Source organism: Carcharodon carcharias, chromosome 20 (assembly GCF_017639515.1).
Source record: "Carcharodon carcharias isolate sCarCar2 chromosome 20, sCarCar2.pri, whole genome shotgun sequence".
Classification (NCBI taxonomy): domain Eukaryota; kingdom Metazoa; phylum Chordata; class Chondrichthyes; order Lamniformes; family Lamnidae; genus Carcharodon; species Carcharodon carcharias.
The window spans coordinates 34,196,292-34,215,909 of record NC_054486.1 but is presented as its reverse complement, the minus strand read 5'-3'; the positions used below and the strand labels follow the sequence as shown (position 1 = coordinate 34,215,909).

General features: G+C 42.1%; 1 protein-coding gene across 1 annotated transcript in view; it reads right to left on the bottom strand.

Annotated features, from left to right (window-relative positions):
- Positions 1–3,212: 3,212 nt before the first annotated feature.
- LOC121292205 overlaps positions 3,213–19,618 on the bottom strand; it is a 38,543-nt gene continuing 22,137 nt past the window's right edge. Inside the window, exon 2 of the mRNA XM_041213885.1 lies at positions 3,213–4,046. The gene's annotated coding sequence lies outside the window, so the exon portion shown is untranslated. The remainder of the gene's footprint in view (positions 4,047–19,618) is intronic.

Below are 19,618 nucleotides of genomic sequence, written 5' to 3'. Positions count from 1 at the left end.
GTTTGGTAATTTAAACCCCATTTGTACCCAATCCCACCTTCACCCTCAAGTTAAAACTCCTTGGGTGCCAGAAGTGCAAATTTACCATTCTCCAAAACTTAATAACATTCTTTCGATGAGCACAAAATATGAAGGGAGCTACTCTAAGGCATAGGCACTGATACCTGAAGTGGCTATGGAGGAATGGAGACCTGAAAATTAAACGAGTAATATTTTTATAATTGCATTTTTCAGACAAAGTACTCCAAGACTTTCTTGTCTCTTTAAATGAGGTGTAATTTCTGGTATAACTAAACTCCTAACAAGCTCTACATTATAAAATAAAATTTGGACCAGTTTCTTAAAAATATGCTTTTATGAAGAACTTTCTCCTATCCCGATAGCTTAATGGGAAAATGAGCTTTTTGGTGTACTACTGAACTTACGTGCTGGAAAGGTCCCAAGTTCAATCCTCTGTCTGTGGTGAGATATTTGATCTCAGCAGGTGTAACTTTAGGGACATTTCTCTTTGTCTCAGTGCCAAAAAAGATTGACTTGTGTTCTTGCATCTGATTACTGTTTAATGTCTCCACTAGAATCATTAAGTATGTTGTCACATTCCAGTACATTATGAACTTTCAGACAATACTAAATTTGAACACAGACCATTGAAATAGCTGCTGAAAATCATGTGACCTTTGGTATTTCGAACTCCAGACAGTCCTGAGTCTCAAGAAAATACCTAATTAAATATAGACATTCACACCATGGACAAAACAATGTTGAATGTGTTTTAGATGAATGTGAATGGATCCCATCAGCTTCCCATTATAGTATGAACATCCCTCATCCAAATTAGACTGGGTGAATTTCAAGCTGTCAAAAAATAACACAAAAGGCAGAATTTTCCCCCTTGTTGGGGGAAGTTCAGGAGCAGGTGCGCCTCCGATTGGGGGCGGGCCGCTATTTTACGCGGGCAGGCCAGTTAAGGCCCGCCCAGCGTGATGTCTACAAGGAAGTGCTATGCGCTCCCTGTGTGGACAGGGGGATTCCCTGAGCTGAGAGTGTGCTCTTTCGTGCATGCGCGCAACAGAGCGCACTCATCTCCCTAAGGCTAAGTGCTGCCTCAGGGAGATCAGCTCCACAATAAAAAATCTTAAAAACAGAAAAAAATTTCCCTGACATGCCCCCTCATGTGACATTGTCACATGAGTTGGAACACGTCCTTCACTTTTAAATACACTTTTATTAAATTTTTAAAAACCTACATGAAACCTCATCCCGCCTGTGGATGAGGTTTCATGCTTTTTCCAATGCCCACTAGGGCTCCCGGCCTGTCCGCCAACCTTAAGGTTGAATGGGCAGGTCCACTAATCACATTAATTACTTTGTCAATGGTCTCAATAGGCCATTGACCAATCGGCAAGCGCACAGCTGATTCGGCTGAGCCCCCGCCAACCTGAAAATTGAAATGAGGCGGGGTGATGTCAGGAGTTCTGCCTGATTATCATCCCGCGTCATTTTATGGGTTGGTGAGCAGCACCCCCTGCTCGCCAACCAGGAAATCCTGGCCCAGATGTGTAATCAACACACTACCCTTTTTTTTTTGGAAAAATGACTTTGAATTTATACAAGTCATATGGCGAAGAAGCCATTTTATTGCCTGCTTTTAAAATAACAGCAGAAGCTGTTCTGCAGACAGAGTTCCATTAGAAAGCCATCAGAGCAGCTGCGAGTCATCTAAGCAGTCAAGATAATAAGCCACAATACCTTGGAAGTGGGAGAATGACAAGCCCTCCAGTCCAATCCACCCCAACCTGTTCCAACTCCCAAGTTCACCTGAGAACCAATTTCCTGGAAATTCAACTACAAGAAGTCACTCAGCTTACTGGGAATCTTCTGCTTTACAGGACCTTCACTTCAACTAAAGCATCAATTCATCTAAGAAACTACAGGCCTGCCACGAAAGAGACTAAGGCATTCATAAATTGTATTGTTTTACCTTCATCTGTATCTAATCTTTATGTGGTAGTGTGAGTAAAGTGAGTGAGACATCACATCTTAAACATCCAGGGCAAGTGTGTGATAATAAATAGCCTGCTTATTTTTTTAAACTCACAAAAAGATTTCTGCTGGGTATATTTAAATTGGGACAGTCACTCTGAGGGTAAGGAAAGACACACCTTTTACGTACAAGCATATTGATTATGGCAGTAAAATACAAATTCTGTCCATGACAACGTACATCAAAAAGACATGATCAAGGTCACCAATGTGGGCAGGATTTCATGTTCATCAGGCGGGCGCACGCCCAACCCAATCGGGCGTAAAATCATGCACGATAATGTTGGGCAAGCATCCCAACATCATCGTGCACTCTCGTGATCTTTTGGTTGGTGGGCACATGCGAGAGTTGGTAGCATGCCCGCCCACAATTGAGAGGCCTATTAAGGCCCTTAAGCAATTAATTAATTCTATTTTTCGTTGCCCGTTTAACCATTAGGTTGGCAGGTGGCCCTTGCATTTTTAACGAAACCTCATCCACGGGTGGGATGAGGTTTTCAACGGTAAATAAAAATCCATTAAATATTTTTCACCAACATTTTAAACATGTCCCTCTTCAGCATGTGCTGCCCCGTGCATGTGCAGACTTCTGCGCTCACCCTCTTCCCGCCCCCATCCCAGCAGCACTGAGCATTTCAGCATGCCTTTCACGCTGGCTAGCCATTAATTGGTCAGCCAGCGTGAATTCACGGTCAGGGGCCGATCGCGGGCATGGACATTTCCCCAGCCGCGCCCACCTGACGAACAGATAATCCTGCATCATGAGTCAGCAATTTCCTGTGTAAAGTCTTTATGCATGACAATACATTATGAAACAACATGATTGAATGTTAGTTACGTTGCTCCCACATTTCATGCAAATGTATTTACTCAATATTGCACGGGTGACGTATTTGGGCAGCTAAGGGATATTTGCAATTATAACATTCTTAAACAAAAAAAAAGAGATGCAAAATTCAGCAGAGTCTAAGTTATTCTCTACATGAATGTGTTTATGAAAGCAACACCAGGAAGAAACGGACGTCTTATCTGTTGATTGTACCTAACACTGAGGTTTGAATGTTGCAAGGGGAAGAAAAACCTTAGCACATATTTCTGAGAATGCAAGTAAAAGGACAATGTCAGATGTAGAAGTGATCAAATTAAACCATTTTGTTAAGGAAACATAGTTTATAGGTAAATAAATATGTTTTATTTCCACACATTGCACAACAGTGTAGCCAACGGCACTGCAGAATGTCACAAAAAGAAAAAGCCCTAAGAACAAAACATCTTTACAAAGGTTCACTTCAGCATTTTTTTATTCTTCAGTATAAATATGTATAAATATCTTAATATCCATTGTGTTGGGAATATTGTGAGAGATATATATTGAAACTATATTTAATTCCCACATTGATATAGGATTGGCTATGAAGCTGTAGGAGGACCCGTCACTCAAAAGCTCATCCATTTGTCTGGTTTGGCGGGTAAGGACAGTTTGGCTTGCAATCCCTGTAGAATGGCTTTCAGAGAGTTTGAGAACTCTGAATAACCACATCCTGGAGTAATTTGACTAGGGAATTAATCTGAGTTGCTATATGAAACTGCCATTTCTGAGAACTGTAGTGACAAATACAGATGACATCTGCCATTTCTGTCAGGCTAAATGTACACCATTATACAATATGGTTGTAGCACTGTATGCTGGATTTTTTGCAGTGCTGCCTCTAGTATTCCCCCGGTGTGAGGCTGGGATGTTGATCAATGAATCCTAGGCCCTTTACAGTAATAATCTTTGGCTGGCAAAGTATAGTCCAGAGACAATCCATGTGGATGATCCAGATATGTTAAAGTGTTATATTCCTCGGCAGCACAGTTGCCCATGTAGACTTCCATTCTGTGATTAGTAGAATAGACTATTAGAATAGTGTCTTCTGAGAGTCATCAATAACCTTTCCTGTTGTCCTCAGAAACTGTGATGGCATCATGCAGCAACTCAGTACAGGATGTTGAGAGTTCATCTGTGGAAAAGAGATACTTTCATTATCATCTTTGAACTACATGTAATGTGTATTTATAATAAGACTGTTGAAGAAGAAAACCACAACTTTACATGGAACAGAAATGATTATGGACCTCTGTTGTTTGCAGATGGTTTACAGGAATTTACTACATGCCAACGTGCATATTAGACATTTTGTAAGCACTTCTGTGATCTCACTGGTTTATGATTGACATAATGTTCAATCTTTTGTAATCAGTTACCAGATTCAGCAGCAGATGATATTAGTAAGGAAAATACTAGAGTACTATAAAAGATGTATAATCTGGACACTTTGAAAATAATGGTAGAACTGGGCAGTCAACATAGATTTATGAAAGGGAAATCATGTTTGACAAACCTGACAGAATTGTTTGAAGCTGTAACTAGCAGAATAGATAAGGGAGAACCGGTAGAAGTACTGTATTTGGATTTCCAGAAGGCTCTTGAAAAGGTTCCACATAAGAGGTTAGTAAACAAAATTAGAGCACATGGGATTGGGGTAATATACTGACATGGATTGAAGATTGGTTAACGGACGGAAAACATATTAAGAATAAACACACTGGTTTATGATTGACATAATGTCATTCTCAGGTTGGCAGACTCTAACTAGTTGGGTATTGCAAGGATCAGTGCTTGGGCCCCAGCTATTTGCAATCTTTATCACTGGTTTGGATGTAGGACCTAATGCTTTGGGCAGAATTTTTAGGTCGGCGTGCAGGTGCGCACCTGGCCTGATCAGATGTGAAATCGCGCGAGATGACATCAGGCAAGCGTCCCAACATCATCCCGAATTCACACAATATTTTGGTCGGGCGCATGCAAGTGTCGGAGGCATGCACAAATGTTGGAAATGCACCCACCGACAATTAAGAAGACAATTAAAGTTGTTGAAGTTCCATTTGTCCCCGATTTTTCATGGTCCCTCCAACCTTATAGTTGGCGGACGGGTGAATCTGCCAGGCGTCCTTTGCATTAAATGAAAGGAAAATAAAAATTTATGGACAGACAGAATTTTTAACATGCATATGTTCAGGTAACTGATTGGACAATTTTTTGATGATTTTAAAATCATGCTTTGAAGTCTTCAGCTCCCTGAGGCAGCTCTCGCCCCACCAATATGTTGAAATTTCACTTCAGTAACCTCCTTATCATATTTCTTGTATACAGGGTACTCTCGCAAATGATCTGTCTTTTGAATGCATTCTGTAGATAAACATAATTGACTTTACAGACATGTTATGTTATTAGGGTTATGGCCTACCATCTGTTACCATTCTCCAATGCAGTAGGTAAAATAGCTTAATTTTCTACTGAGTCGATCATCTTTACATTTAAATGCCTTATCGTTCCATCCGATGTGGTTAAAAACTGAATCAAGCTGAAAGGTGGATATGATTGGGCAGTATCTGTACCTAGTTGCTACTGGGTGTCACCTACGACTCAGTTGGTATAACTCCCATTCAAGTCAAAAAGGTGCAGATTCAAATCCACTTGGCACATGAGTGCAAAATCTAGGGGGGGAAGCACTGCTACTGCAGAACTGAGTGCACTGTTGGAGGTTTCATCTTTCAAGTGAGAAATCGAGGTTCCTTTTGCCCTTTCGGGATGATGGAAAAGATCCCATGTCACTACTTCATAGAAGAACGGACGATTTCTCTCATTTCCTGGTCAATATTTATCCCTTATACCGTTGGTCAATATCACACTGCAGTTTTTAGCAGCTTGATGTGCACAAATTGCTGTATTTCCTACAACAGTGACTATGCCCCAAAAGTATTTCATTGGCTGTAAAGTATTTTTGGCCTTCCTGAGGTCATGAAAAGCACTGTATAAATGCATCTTTTTTCTTTCAAGCCTATTTAAATGTCTTGACCCCAACAAATCAGAAAGCACCTGCAGTGTCCTAATTTAATGCTTAACTTTTCTACATTTTCATAGCATTTCCTCAGCTAAGCATTTTACTGTTTATTTAGCATTAGGCTTAAATTTTGTCAAAATAAAATAAATCAATAATGCTCCATAAATTATACCCTTGAGATTAAAAGTGAAAGGTTTTATTGTGTGGTTCATCCACTTTATGACTTTTAGAAGGCCTTCAACAAAGGATTGAGAACTTCATGAAAATTTCAGCAACACAATAAAATAGTATGTTTATATTTTTTCCACTCTATCGAAATGCAAAAAAAGAATTTTTAATTTATGTGAGTTCTACTTTCACCGTTTTTGCCTTATTTAATATATTTTATTCTTTACTTCAGACCTGTTGAATTATATACAGTTCAGAAAGGATAGTTGGATAGCCTGCTGCCACTCTCAATCTGTCATTGGGAGTGTGTGAAAAGCAAATTTAAATAACTTTCTCTAGTTCCCTGCACCTCCATCTGGTGTCTACATCAGCTGGCTCAGATGATTAGTGGTGTGTATCGGTTCGGAAACTGTCACATCCCAGAACTCAAGGCACAGCAGACTAGAGTACTGTATCACTTCCGTCCATTGAATTTACATAAAACTGCATTTGTAGCTGTTCCATGGAAAAGACGTGCATTGTACAAGTTCTTCAAACTCTTCATTAAAAATTATACAAATGAAGTAATGGGGGAATTCTAGCCTCCAAAGGCAAGTGTATTTGGGGGGTGGTGGTGGTGGTGGTGGTGGTGGTGGTGGGGGGGGGGGGGGGTGCTGCGGAAGGGGGAATGGATTAAGAGCTCTAAAATTGACAATACATTGGGAAGCTGTACCAACCTGCCAACCCCTGCATTTCACTGCAGCACATTTAACTGCATGTGGAAAGTCCTCTCAGGATTGCCAATTTAAATATAGGTGATCAAGAGCATTTTTAATGAGTTTTCAACTTTAACTGTGAGTACAAATGTTCCTCAGGATTCCTGGAATTCGCCAGTGAAAGCAAAGCCAAGACCACAGTGGCAATTGAGGTGGCTGAAGAAACAACAATCAAAAATTTCCATAAGTACTCAAACCTCACAGCTGAATTTGTGCCTAAGGTTTTTGTTCTCATTACTTTTCTGAAAGCTTACTGTCACTACTTCATAGGTGATTGCTACTACTTTGGAGGTCATTTTCATTACTTTGGAGGTGACTTTCACTAGTTGGGACCTTGTCTGATAAATCAGATCAGTATGGGTACCACTTATGCTGTTTCAGGTTGGACCTCAGATGAGTTCCAAGATGACCAGCAGGAAGAGCACCAGCAACAGGGAACAAGCAGCTGGAGCAGTATCAAATTTGTCATAGACCTGTCATTCCACAGGAAAGAGGAGGTAAACAGAGTTGTGCATGTCACAGGAGGCGATACCACAACACAGCGTACAGACAAAGGATCAGCTTCCTGAGCAAGTCTGAACACCAGTAGCTTAGGGACTTGTGTCAGGTGCTGCCAGACAAATGTAGCCTGCTGGAAGCAGGCTTCCAGGGGTCAGCAGGAGACATTGGCAGGATCTTGCAGTTTGCTACCCACAAATACACCACACAGGTGATTGATCCCATGTTTGCCAGTTATGTACACATTGAGCCCAATGATGACAGCACTTTTCAGGTTTGCATTTCTGGATGGTTTCCATCAGGTTCAGGATGCCATCAACTGCATGCATGTGGCAATCAATGAACTCCCCAGATCACCCAGGGGTGCATGTGAACCTTAAGAGCTTCCACTCCATCAATATACAGCTGATGTGGAAACACAAAAAGATAATTATGCGGTTGTGCACAGGATTTTCAAAGCGTGGCAATAATGCTTTTGTCCCACACTCTTTGCACCTCAGAATATATTCACCGGCTGGCTACTTGGAGACTACGGCTGCGCGCTCAAAACATGGCTGATTCTGTCCTGAACCCTCATGATTTTGAATATGTCTTATCAAGTCTCCTCTCATCCTTATCTTCTCCAAGGAAAACAGTCCCAACTTTTCCAATCTATCTTCGTAACTGAAATTCCTCATCCCTGGAACCATTCTCGTGAATCTTTTCTGCATTTTATCCAATGATTTCACATCTTTCCTAAAATGCAGCACCCAGAACTGGATGTAATATTCCAGCCGAGGCCAAACTAGAGTCTGTTACAAGTTCAACATAACCTCCTTGCCCTTGTATCCTATTCCACTATTAATAAAGCCTAGGATACTGTGTGTTTTATTAAACATGCACTCGACCTGTCCGGCCACTTTCAATGACTTATTCACATATACACCCAAGTTCCTCTGCTCCTGCAACTCTTTTAGAATTATACTCTTTATTTTGCATTGTCTCTCCATGTTCTTTCTACCAAATGAATCACTTCACATTTCTCCAGTGTCCAGTGGGGTTCCACAGGGATCGGTGTTGGGTCCTTTGCTGTTTGTAGTATATATAAACAATCTAGACTTGAATGTAGTAGGGTTGATCAGTAAGTTTGCGAATGACACGAAAATTGGTGGGGTGGTAAATAGTGAGGAGGATATAAACAGACTGGCCAGATGGGCTGATCAGTGGCAAATGGAATTTAATCCGGATAAGTGTGAGGTGATACACTTGGGCAGGACAAACAAGGCACGGGAATACATGCTGAATGGTAGGACCCTGGGAAGTACCAAGGGACAGAAGGACCTTGGTGTGCATATCCACCGGTCCCTTAAAGTAGCAGGACAGGTAGATAAGGTGGTTAAGAAGACATATGGGATACTTACCTTTATTAGACGAGGCAGAGGATATAAGAGCAGGGAGCTTATGCTGAAACTGTATAAAATGCTGGTTAGGCCACAGCTAGAGTATTGCGTGCAGTTCTGGAATCCATAGTATAGGAAGGATGTGATTGCACTAGAGAGAGTGCAGAGGAGATTTACCAGGATGTTGCCCGGGCTGGAGAGTTTTAGTTATGACGTGAGATTGGATAGACTGGGGTTATTTTCCCTGGAGCGGAGGAGATTGAGGGGGGACATGATTGAGGTGTAGAAAATTATGAGGGGCATAGATAGGGTAGACAGGAAGGAACTTTTCCCCTTGGTGGAGGGATCAATAACCAGGGGGCATAGATTTAAGGTAAGGGGCAGGAGGTTTAGAGGGGATGTGAGAAAGAACTTTTTCACCCAGAGGGTGGTGGGAGTCTGAAACTCACTGCCTGAAAGGGTGGTAGAAGCAGAAACCCTGATAACATTTTAGAAGTATTTGGATGTGCACTTACAATGCCATGGCACAGAAGGCTACGGGCTAGTGCTGGAAAATGGGATTAGAATAGTTACTTACTTGTTTGACTGGCACAGACTCAATAGGCCGAAGGGCCTTTTTCTGTGCTGTAGCCCTCTATGACTCAACATTGAACTTAATCTGCCACTTCTCCACTCATTCCAGCAATTTGTCTATGTCCTTTTGAAGTTCTACACAATCGTCCTCACAGTTCACAATGCTTCCAAGTTTTGTATCATCTGCAAATTTTGAAATTGTGCCCTGTACATCAAAGTCTAGTTCATTAATATATATCAGGAAGAGCAAAGATCCCAACACTGACCCCTTTGGAACTCCACTACAAACCCTCCAGCAAGAAAACATCCATTAACCATTACTGTCTATTTCCTGTTACTCAACTGATTTCGTATCCATGTTGCTACTGTCTCTTTTATTCCATGAGCTATAACATTGCTCACAAGTTAATTGTGCAGCACTGAATCAAAAGCCTTTTGGAAATCTACGTACACCACATCAACAGCAATGCCCTCATCAACCCTCTCTTGTTACCTCATCAAATAACTCAAGCAGGCTAGCTAAACACTATTTTCACTTAAGAAATCTGTGCTGGCTTTCCTTAATAACATGCATTTGTCCATGTGACTATTAATTTTGTATCAAATTATCGTTTCTAGGAGTTTCCCCACCACCGAAGTTAAACTGACTGGCCGTAGTTGCTGGGCTCATCCTTACACCCTTTGTTTAAACATGCATGTAATATTTACAATTCTCCAGTCCTCTGGCAGCACCCCTGGGCTTAAGGAAGATTGAAATATTATGACCCAAGCCTCCTTAATTTCCACACTCACTTCCCTCAGTATCTTTGGATGCATCTCATCTAGTTCTTGTGTTTTATCAACTTTAAGTACTGACAGCCTATCTAATGCCTCCTCCTCATCAATTTTAAAATCTTTTAGTGTATTAGTTACTTTCTTTTCCACCATGACCTATGCAGCATCTTCTTCCTTGGTAAAGTCAGATGCAAAGTATTCATTTAATACCTCAGCTATGCCCCCTAGCTCCATGTGTAAATCCCCTTTTTGCTCCCTCATCGGCTCTACTCCTCCTTTTGCCATCCTTTTACATTTATATGCCCATAGAAGACATTGGGGTTCCCTTTTTTGTTAGTTGCCATTCTCTCTTCATATTCCCTCTTTGCTTCTCTTATTTGCTTTTTGACTTGCCCCCCCTGAACCTGGTTCTCCATTGTATTGACGTTTCGAATCCTCATGACCCTTCGACAGAACTTGAGTTTGAATCCAAGAAAGAGTTGAAATATAAGCTGGTTTAAGGTGTGTGTGGGGGGAGAGAGAGAGAGAAGTGGAGGGGGGTGGTGTGGTTGTAGGGACAAACAAGCAGTGATAGAAGCAGATCATCAAAAGATGTCAACAACAATAGAACACATAGGTGTTAAAGTTGGTGATATTATCTAAACGAATGTGCTAATTAAGAATGGATGGTAGGGCACTCAAGGTATAGCTCTAGTGGGGGTGGGGAAAGCATAAAAGATTTTAAGATATTTAAAAATAATGGAAATAGGTGGGAAAAGAAAAATCTATATAATTGGAAAAAAAAGGAAGGGGGAAACAGAAAGGGGGTGGGGATGGGGGAGGGAGCTCACGACCTAAAGTTGTTGAATTCAATATTCAGTCCGGAAGGCTGTAAAGTGCCGAGTCGGAAGATGAGGTGTTGTTCCTCCAGTTTGCGTTGGGCTTCACTGGAACAATGCAGCAAGCCAAGGACAGACATATGGGCAAGAGAGCAGGGTGGAGTGTTAAAATGGCAAGCGACAGGGAGGTTTGGGTCATTCTTGCAGACAGACTGCAGGTGTTCTGCAAAGCGGTCGCCCAGTTTACATTTGGTCTCTCCAGTGTAGAGGAGACCACATTGGGAGCAACGAATGCAGTAGACTAAGTTGGGGGAAATGCAAGTAAAATGCTGCTTCACTTGAAAGGAGTGTTTGGGACCTTGGACGGTGAGGAGAGAGGAAGTGAAGGGGCAGGTGTTGCATCTTTTGCGTGGGCATGGGGTGGTGCCATAGGAGGGGGTTGAGGAGTAGGGGGTGATGGAGGAGTGGACCAGGGTGTCCCGGAGGGAACGATCCCTACGGAATGCCGATAGCGGGGGGTGAAGGGAAGATGTGTTTGGTGGTGGCATCATGCTGGAGTTGGCAGAAATGGCGGAGGATGATCCTTTGAATGTGGAGGCTGGTGGGGTGATAAGTGAGGACAAGGGGGACCCTATCATGTTTCTGGGAGGGAGGAGAAGGCGCCTTCTCCTCCCTCCCAGAAACATGATAGGGTCCCCCTTGTCCTCACTTATCACCCCACCAGCCTCCACATTCAAAGGATCATCCTCCGCCATTTCTGCCAACTCCAGCATGATGCCACCACCAAACACATCTTCCCTTCACCCCCCCCATCGGCATTCCGTAGGGATCGCTCCCTCCGGGACACCCTGGTCCACTCCTCCATCACCCCCCACTCCTCAACCCCCTCCTATGGCACTACCCCATGCCCACGCAAAAGATGCAACACCTGCCCCTTCACTTCCTCCCTCCTCACCGTCCAAGGGCCCAAACACTCCTTTCAAGTGAAGCAGCATTTCACTTGCATTTCCCCCAACTTAGTCTACTGCATTCGTTGCTCCCAATGTGGTCTCCTCTACACTGGAGAGACCAAACGTAAACTGGGCGACCGCTTTGCAGAACACCTGCAGTCTGTCCTCAAGAATGACCCAAACCTCCCTGTCGCTTGCCATTTTAACACTCCACCCTGCTCTCTTGCCCACATGTCTGTCCTTGGCTTGCTGCATTGTTCCAGTGAAGCCCAACGCAAACTGGAGGAACAACACCTCATCTTCCGACTAGGCACTTTACAGCCTTCCGGACTGAATATTGAATTCAACAACTTTAGGTCGTGAGCTCCCTCCCCCATCCCCACCCCCTTTCTGTTTCCCCCTTCCTTTTTTTTCCAATAAATTATATAGATTTTTTTTTCCACCTATTTCCATTATTTTTAAATATTTTAAAATCTTTTATGCTCTCCCCACCCCCACTAGAGCTATACCTTGAGTGCCCTACCATCCATTCTTAATTAGCACATTCGTTTAGATAATATCACCAACTTTAACACCTATGTGTTCTATTGTTGTTGACATCTTTTGATGATCTGCTTGTATCACTGCTTGTTTGTCCCTACAACCACACCCCCCCTCCACTTCTCTCTCTCTCTCTCCGCTCCCCCCCCCCCCACCCGCCCCCACACACACACACACACACACACACACACACACCTTAAACCAGCTTATATTTCAACTCTTTCTTGGACTCGAACTCAAGTTCTATCGAAGGGTCATGAGGACTCGAAACGTCAACTCTTTTCTTCTCTGCCGATGCTGCCAGACCTGCTGAGTTTTTCCAGGTAATTCTGTTTTTGTTTTGGATTTCCAGCATCCACAGTTTTTTTTGTTTATCTCCATTGTATTGTCCATCTGACATCTTCACTTTAATCCCTGTACCTTTTGTCATCCAGAGAACTCTGGATTTGTTTTCCCTACCTTTCCCCTTTGAGGAAATATACATTGAATATGTCCAAACCATCTCTTCTTTGAAGGTAGAATTGTCCAAGATAAGAATGTTTGAATTCTTCATTATGCACATGATCATATTTCACTGGCTGCTGACATTAAGTTAACATGAGTAAGAGTTGTATGCCATGTGGCTGTATGATATTTCATTCTTTCACCAGGTAACTGTGAGGTCCCCAACTTCGGTGCTCAAGCACGCTGAGACTTGGCTGACCCTCAGCATGTCCTCCTCTGCAGATGTTAGTAGTGGAATTGCTGGTGGACCACCACCAGTTTTCCGCCTCTTCTGGAGTTGTTTGCTCTCTTCCCCTGCAAGGAGGGAAAGCAGAGACCTATCACTGAAAATAATAGCATGTGTTGAACAGATGGGTGAACAGTCTTCATTTGTTGAGGGTGACTGTTTAGTGTGTTGGTCTTGTGCCCTATCTTACCATTAGTAACTCTGGTCTGACTCTGGTAGGTTACTACAAAATTACTTTATTTACACTAGTACACTATATACATGATGAGCTACCAGGTAGGCACATCTCTTGGGTACAGACTATTCCATCTGCTCTACAGAGTCTCAAGTACATGACTGCTGATGTCTCTATTACATTATAGCTATTAATCCATTATACTATAGTGACTATGAGGGAGAGGTGTGACATTATGTTAAGATGAGGATGGACAGATAGATGATTGTGAGCAAGTGTGTTGACCCAGAGGGGTGGGTGCAGCTGCAAGGTAAGTCGGTGGGAGGAGTGAAGTGCAGAAGGAGGCTTAGGAAGGCAGAGTGAGGGAGTTGGGGCGATACCCACATCAGGATGTAGTTGAATGTGCCACTGTACTCACCTTTTTGTACTGATTAGGTCACTAAACCACACACCTCCAGCCGCACTTTGTTGCTTTCAGTGACATGCTTCTTCCCGCAGCATCAGGTTGAGGGAGGCATCTGTGAAGTGAAGTGCAGCCTTGCCACATTAGGACTCCATTAGGACAATTGTTTCCTCTCTCTTTTGCTTCAAGAATCCATCAACTGTTATCTTTGTAGTGACCTTTAAATAGTGCAATTGCAATCAACCATGGGTTGTCATCAAGTCCATCCATCCTAGTTGATCAGGAAAGGCAGATGTTGATGCAACTCCTGTGGCTAAATTAATCCCCTGTACTTACTTTGGGCCCCTGCCCATCCTGCAAAATCTGTCCCCATTGTGCAAATAATCCATTGTTCTGTTTGGGATTTTTGGCTATTTTGTCAGCAGGATTTGGATTTAGCTTAATGATAATAATTCAGCTGACATGGGATTAAATTCATACAGCATATCATGTACTAAACAACCATATACCAAGGCCTTGTCTTCCTCTTCACGTGGATACAAAAGATCCTGTGACATTATTTTGAACGAAAGCTTGGAATTTCATATAGATGTCCTGGCCAATACTTATCCATCAATCAGCATCGTTAAAATAGATTATCTGGTTATTATCTGATTACTGTTTGTGCAAATGTGCTGTGTGCAAACTGGCTGCTATGTTTCAACATTACAACAATAACTACAATTCAAAAGTACTTAATTAACTGTAAAACACATTTGGACATCCTGAGCTTGTACAAGTTGCTATACAAATGCAAGTTCATTTTTTCTTTTATTTTAAATAGGACAGTACCTCTCTTAAATAGTGGACAGGGAATTTGATCGCCCATTGTTACCACCAGCAGTAACTTTGAACTTGTAATTCCTAATCATAAACTGAAGTACTGTTATATCTAGCTGAAGCATTTACAGTACAAGCAACCAAAGCCTGCACATTAGTTAAACTGTTTCATTGGCTGTAAAGCATCTTGGGATGTCCAGAGTTCATAGAGGGTGCTACTTAAATGTAAGTTTGCACTTTCTATGTCACTTCAAGACAGTGGAATTTGTTAAGGCATTCTAGTAATCTACTTAATATGTTGAATTGGTTTAATTCATTTGAACCAAAAACATTGGGGGAGGACAGAAGCTGTCAGGAGAGCAGTAGGAGGCTTGATTGACAATTTACCTAGCCAAGGCTGTGCACTGAGAGCTGGATGGATTCCTGTCTAGTTAGGGCACAAGCATCATCTTCAGAATATTGGAATGGGAAAACTCACAGAACAAGAGATCTTCTCTAATAAAACAGTAATTACTGGAAATACTTAGCAGGTCCAACAGCATCTGAACTTCATCGAATGAGAGGTCACAGACCTGAAACATTAACTCTATTGCTCTCTCCACAAAGGCTGCCAGACCTGAATATTTCCAGCATCTTCTGCTTTTACTTCAGACTTCCAACATTTGCAGTATTTTGTTTTTGTAGAAGAAATGTATGTGGGAACACCTGAGATTACAGTATCCAGTACATTGAACAAATTTCATTGTTACAACTCCTGGTTCACACTATTGTATGACTAGATGGTGAGTAGTAAAGGTACTTTCCATATCGTGGAAGACACAGGATACTTTACTGAAGAGACTTACAATTCTGAACCCAACAGAGTAATTAGTGTAGACCTGAAATTTGTAATTACCATACAGCAATCTGGTAACCAAAATCATTAGTCTCTGTAGAATAGTAAACCGCCAGTAGTTTGTATATGTGAAAGATTTAGAAGCCGTATTTTGTGACAGTTTTAATTTGAATATTTTACAACAGATAAATAGAATTCCATCAATATACTAGATCACCCAACAATCATTCCTGTTGTCTGCTTGAAAAGCTAATAGCCAATATCTGGTTCTTCAAAATGAACATCTAAATACTTAAGGCTTTTTTTTTGCAAGGCCTTTATTTTTATTGGCCCAAATTTTGCATTCAGTGGCTAAGCAAAGCTGCACAGACCATGAAGAAAGTTGCGCTGAGTTATCTAAGCTGAGTGGTAAGAACTTTAACTTTCCCATGCAACTGATTGTAGCATAGTTTAATGGGGGATTCCCAATGTCAAGTTGCAGTGACATCATCAAGTTGCCAAAGCAGCCAATCACATAAAAGAATTCTAACAGACAGCCAACCAGGGAATGACACAAATAATCAAATCCTTTCTAAAGATTTTACAGAGAGTGAAATAAAGGGCAGAAATTTTTGCTTGGTGGACGGGTGCACGCCTGACTCACCCAAGTATGAAATGACTGGTGTTGATGCTGGCCGAATGTGCCGACGTCAATGTGCAGTCGTTCGATAGTTTAGTTAGTGGGCGCACGCCAGAGTCGGCAGCACGCCCACCGACAATTAAAAGGCCCGTTAAGGCCATTAAATAATCAATTAATGTAAATTTTTCACTGCCTATCCAACCAAACGGTTTGCAGGCAGGCGAAAAGACCAAGTGGCCTTTGCATTTTTTTCGAAACCTCATCCACGGGCAGGATGAGGTTTCCAAAAGCAAATAAAAGTAAATTAAAAACTTTAATTTTTCATTAATAACATGTCCCTGCCAGCGTGAAATCGCGGTCTGGTGCTGATCACGGGCGGGGGTCAGCTTCCCAACTGCCCCTGCCAAGCCCGCTCGCCAAGGGCAGAATTCTGTCCAAAGATTAGGGCTAAAATAGAAGTTGAAGTATCATTAACAAACTTGTTTAAATAGGTATTGTTATAAAAATCTAGTAATCAATAATTTAACAACATTCCACAATTATAAAATTAATTTTTTCAGGGCTAGGTTGGTTGTTTAGCAGCAAGTGTTACTCAGATTGCTGTTAAAAACCCCAGTTGCCCATAAGTGAACAAGGCTTAACTTTTTATCTGGTTTCTAACAGCAATATGAGAGCAGAAAAGGGGAAATTTTCCAAATTATTGCCAGCTCTGAGGATAAGCATAGATCCACAGCACAGCCCGTGGCAGAGCAGTGAATGACAGACCTTAGCTTCAGGATTTCTGTGTTAGTCTATGCTAAATCCAGAAGTTGTGGTCAAATTGACAGAGGTAATGACAACAAATGCTAATAGTTTGCTATCAAGACCCCACAAATTCCAGGCCATTAAGACAAATTTGTGTTTGCTCCCTTCACACTACTGCAGTCACACGTTGAAGTCCAGGTATTGGGCTTGGATATGTAGAATTCTACTGGCTTTTATTAGTTGAAAGGCAGCTATTTTAAACATTTTACTTAAATTCCAAACAAATTTTTTTTTTGTCACGGAAGTAGCCATCCAAAATCTAGTTTTTTTTTTAGCTATGGGTTGAGGGAATGGTGGGAGGGAGATGGTCCAGGTAAGTATTAGCTATTAGTCTTTATCCAAATTATAAAGAACAATGTGTCATTTCAGTTCCTTAAAGATAAGCATCATTTCATTCTAGCCACTTTCACTGAATCACTTGTAAGTAAAGCATTCCTTTATAAAGACCATTGGTTTTAAAGAAAGAGAGATTGTTTCTCATGTAGGAGAAATGTAATGCAATCTGCAGTAGCAGTAGCAAGTTTGGGAGTCTTGCCATTCTCGGTTTTCTGACCAGACAAGAAACATGCAGATGATGGAGCTGGTAGTCCCAGTTCCTTCTAGTTGCCAGCTGTCTGAATAGAAATTGAGATACCACTCCTGGCACAAAACACAAGTTGAATGGTTCAGCCCAAATTTTTATCGGTATCAACGTTTATGAATAGACGTAAAATATAAAGGCAAAAAGAGATCACGCTAGAACTTTATAAATCACTGGTTAGGCCTCAGCTGTAATTTTTTGGCCAATTCCTGGCACCACACTTCAGGAAAGATGTAAAGACCTTAGGATACAGAGAAGGTTTACCAGGACGTCACCAAGGACTTCAGTTATGAGAAGAAGTTGGAAAAGATAGCACTGTTGTCCTTGGAACAGAGAAGGTTAGGTAACCTAAGATAGAGGTTTTCAAGGTGATGATATAATTTGATAATGTAGATAGAGAAAAAATATTTCCTTTGGTGAGCAGATCAATAATTAGTGGTCATACATTCAAAATCATTGGCTAAAGGTCTAAAGGAAAGAAAGAGCCATTAGAGCCAGAAGGAGGCCATTGAGTCTATGTCAACTGTCTAGAGCAATCCAGTCAGTCCCATTCCCCTGTTCTATTCTGTAACTTTGTAAGCTTATTTCTCTCAGCACATCCAATTTCCTTTTGAAATCAATGATCACCTCCATTTCCACTGCCCTCAAAGGCAGTAAGTTGCAAGTCATTACTGCGTGAAATGTTCTTCCTCTCATACCCCACATCTCTGTCCCAAAACCTTAAATCTGCATCCCCTAGTTCTTGTAACATCACCTAATGGGAGCAGCTTTTCTTTGTCTACCTTATCTAAATGTGTCATAATCTTGTACACCTCCATCAAATCTCCCATTGATCTCTTTTGCTCCGAGGAGAACAACCCCAGTTTCTCCAAACTAACATTGTAGCTAAAATCCCTCACCTTTTCAAACTGTGTCATTAAATCTATATTGTCTCCCCTATCCCTTCTGTCAAAATGTATCACCTCACACTTCTCTGTATTAAATTCCATCTATCACTTGTCTGCCATTCTGCTAGCCAATCCATGTCCTGTTGCAATCAATTGTTATCATCTTGCCACACCTCCAAGTTTGGTATCATTTGCAAATTTTGAAATTTTACCCTATATTCCAATACCCAAGTCCATATATGGAAAAAAGCTATGGTTCCAGCAGCGACCCTTGGGGAAGACCACTGTGTACCATCCTCCAGTCTGTAAATCAACCTTTTACCACAACTTGTTGTTTTTGATAAAGGCAAAAGACTCTCTCCCCATGTCCAGTCTCTTCCCATCTATATCTGTGATTCCTCTGATACCCTACATCATATCAATACCTTCCAGTTCCCTGGCCCTAACCACCACCTCTTCACCATGGACGTCCAATCCCGCTACACCACTATCCCCAACCAGGATGCTCTGAGGGCTCTCCGCTTCTTCCTGGAACAGAGGCCCGAACAATCCCTATCCACCACCACTCTCCTCCGTCTGGCTGAACTTGTTCTCTCACTGAACAATTTCTCCTTAAACTTGTCTCACTTTCTCCAAATAAAAGGTTTGGCTATGGGTACCCGCATGGGCCCCAGTTATACCTGTCTCTTTTTACGGTATGTGGAACATTCCTTATTCCAGTCCTACTCAGGCCGCCTCCCACAATTGTTTTCTCAGTATATCGATGACTGTTTAGGTGCGACTTCATGCTCTCGTCTGGACCTGGAAAAATTTATTAATTTTGCTTCCAATTTCCATCCCTGCATCATTTTCACATGGTCCATCTCTGACACTTCCCTTCCCTTTCTTGACCTCTCTGTCTCAATTTCTGGTGATAGACTGTCCACCAATATCCATTACAAGCCTACCGACTCCTACAGCTACTCGACTACAGCTCCTCACACCCCACTTCCTATAAGGATTCCATCCCATTCTCTCAGTTCCTTCGCCTCCGTCACATCTGTTCCGATGATGCCACTTTCCAAAACGGCGCTTCTGACATGTCTTCGTTCTTCCGTTACCGAGGTATCCCACCCACGGTGGTTGACAGGACCCTCAACCATGTCTGACCCATCCCCTGCACCTCTGCCCTCACACCTTCCTCTCCCTCCTAGAACCATGATAGGGTCCCCCTTGTCCTCACTTTTCACCCCACCAGCCTCCACACTCAAAGGATCATACGCCACCATTTCCGCCAACTCGAGCACGATACCACCACCAAACACATCTTCCCTTCACTCCCCCTGTCGGCATTCCGTAGGGACTGTTCCCTCTGGGACATCCTGGTCCACTCCTCCATCAA